This window comes from Garra rufa, unplaced genomic scaffold, assembly GCF_049309525.1.
Source record: "Garra rufa unplaced genomic scaffold, GarRuf1.0 hap1_unplaced_001, whole genome shotgun sequence".
NCBI classification, from domain to species: Eukaryota; Metazoa; Chordata; class Actinopteri; order Cypriniformes; family Cyprinidae; genus Garra; species Garra rufa.
The window spans coordinates 6265634-6268133 of NW_027394276.1; the positions used below are offsets into that span (position 1 = coordinate 6265634).

Below are 2500 nucleotides of genomic sequence, written 5' to 3' on the forward strand. Positions count from 1 at the left end.
AAAGACTTTAAAACAACACGATAAAACTAGGTAAACTCTGTTAAAAGAATACAGTTCATTTGTCCATACCCTAAAAACAGGTAAACTCTGTTAAAAGAATACAGTTCATTTGTCCATACCCTAAAAACAGTCCAAGAACCCCAGTGTGTTGATAAGTCCAATGTGAGTGTCCACCAGTGTATATACAATCCACAGAAAGTGTAATCCAAAGTTTGCAGGTGGTGAATGGAAAGGTGAGCTCTAAAATTAGCAACTCCTCAATCCAACAGTTTGGTGACTGTCCTTTGTTTGTCATGCTGCTCTCTTATACAGTTGTACTTCCTGCTTCCTGTCATGTGTCTAGTCACATGACAGGCCAACCATCCATTTATTAAAGACACATACACTTAAAATGTTAAGAGTAATAAAATGGCCTAAAAAACATGTAAAACACTTAAAACTCTATAATACATGTAAATGATTGTAATAAATAGAGCGGTAAAACACGTCTTTCTAAAAGCCAGCATATTATATAAATAGTGAAGAAAAGGCAAAAGCTTACAGCACCTGGTATTCCCAGGAGGTCTCCCATCCAAGTACTAACCAGGCCCGACGCTGCTTAGCTTCCGAGATCAGAGGAGATCGGGCGCTCTCAGCGCGGTATGGCCATAAGCGAGGGCTGTTCCAAAAAGTGGGCTATTTAAAGATCAGCCTCCGTAAAAGCCAGCATATTATATAAATAGTGAAGAAAAGGCAAAAGCTTACAGCACCTGGTATTCCCAGGCGGTCTCCCATAAAAGTGTAACAATCGGCCTTATCAGCCGAGTTACAAGACTAAAATGGGGTCAGATTTAACTGTGAGAGATGACTAGTGGTTAAAAGAATGAGACATAAAAGAAAATTGGTTTAAATAGATTTGGTGTATTTACAAGGTTCACATAAAAGACTTTAAAACAACACGATAAAACTAGGTAAACTCTGTTAAAAGAATACAGTTCATTTGTCCATACCCTAAAAACAGGTAAACTCTGTTAAAAGAATACAGTTCATTTGTCCATACCCTAAAAACAGTCCAAGAACCCCAGTGTGTTGATAAGTCCAATGTGAGTGTCCACCAGTGTATATACAATCCACAGAAAGTGTAATCCAAAGTTTGCAGGTGGTGAATGGAAAGGTGAGCTCTAAAATTAGCAACTCCTCAATCCAACAGTTTGGTGACTGTCCTTTGTTTGTCATGCTGCTCTCTTATACAGTTGTACTTCCTGCTTCCTGTCATGTGTCTAGTCACATGACAGGCCAACCATCCATTTATTAAAGACACATACACTTAAAATGTTAAGAGTAATAAAATGGCCTAAAAAACATGTAAAACACTTAAAACTCTATAATACATGTAAATGATTGTAATAAATAGAGCGGTAAAACACGTCTTTCTAAAAGCCAGCATATTATATAAATAGTGAAGAAAAGGCAAAAGCTTACAGCACCTGGTATTCCCAGGCGGTCTCCCATCCAAGTACTAACCAGGCCCGACGCTGCTTAGCTTCCGAGATCAGACGAGATCGGGCGCTCACAGCGCGGTATGGCCATAAGCGAGGGCTGCTCCAAAAAGTGGGCTATTTAAAGATCAGCCTCCGTAAAAGCCAGCATATTATATAAATAGTGAAGAAAAGGCAAAAGCTTACAGCACCTGGTATTCCCAGGCGGTCTCCCATCCAAGTACTAACCAGGCCCGACGCTGCTTAGCTTCCGAGATCAGACGAGATCGGGCGCTCTCAGCGCGGTATGGCCATAAGCGAGGGCTGCTCCAAAAAGTGGGCTATTTAAAGATCAGCCTCCGTAAAAGCCAGCATATTATATAAATAGTGAAGAAAAGGCAAAAGCTTACAGCACCTGGTATTCCCAGGCGGTCTCCCATAAAAGTGTAACAATCGGCCTTATCAGCCGAGTTACAAGACTAAAATGGGGTCAGATTTAACTGTGAGAGATGACTAGTGGTTAAAAGAATGAGACATAAAAGAAAATTGGTTTAAATAGATTTGGTGTATGTACAAGGTTCACATAAAAGACTTTAAAACAACACGATAAAACTAGGTAAACTCTGTTAAAAGAATACAGTTCATTTGTCCATACCCTAAAAACAGGTAAACTCTGTTAAAAGAATACAGTTCATTTGTCCATACCCTAAAAACAGTCCAAGAACCCCAGTGTGTTGATAAGTCCAATGTGAGTGTCCACCAGTGTATATACAATCCACAGAAAGTGTAATTCAAAGTTTGCAGGTGGTGAATGGAAAGGTGAGCTCTAAAATTAGCAACTCCTCAATCCAACAGTTTGGTGACTGTCCTTTGTTTGTCATGCTGCTCTCTTATACAGTTGTACTTCCTGCTTCCTGTCATGTGTCTAGTCACATGACAGGCCAACCATCCATTTATTAAAGACACATACACTTAAAATGTTAAGAGTAATAAAATGGCCTAAAAAACATGTAAAACACTTAAAACTCTATAATACATGTAAA

At 39.3% G+C, this 2500-nt stretch overlaps 3 non-coding genes across 3 annotated transcripts; all 3 read right to left on the reverse strand.

Annotated features, from left to right (window-relative positions):
• Window positions 1-534: 534 nt before the first annotated feature.
• LOC141304057 (5S ribosomal RNA) lies at window positions 535-653 on the reverse strand. The gene has a single exon (XR_012344022.1). It is a non-coding gene; the product is annotated as a 5S ribosomal RNA (ribosomal RNA).
• Window positions 654-1454: 801 nt separating this feature from the next.
• LOC141304025 (5S ribosomal RNA) lies at window positions 1455-1573 on the reverse strand. Its single transcript, XR_012343991.1, has one exon. It is a non-coding gene; the product is annotated as a 5S ribosomal RNA (ribosomal RNA).
• Window positions 1574-1657: 84 nt separating this feature from the next.
• LOC141303927 (5S ribosomal RNA) lies at window positions 1658-1776 on the reverse strand. The gene has a single exon (XR_012343893.1). It is a non-coding gene; the product is annotated as a 5S ribosomal RNA (ribosomal RNA).
• Window positions 1777-2500: the final 724 nt, after the last annotated feature.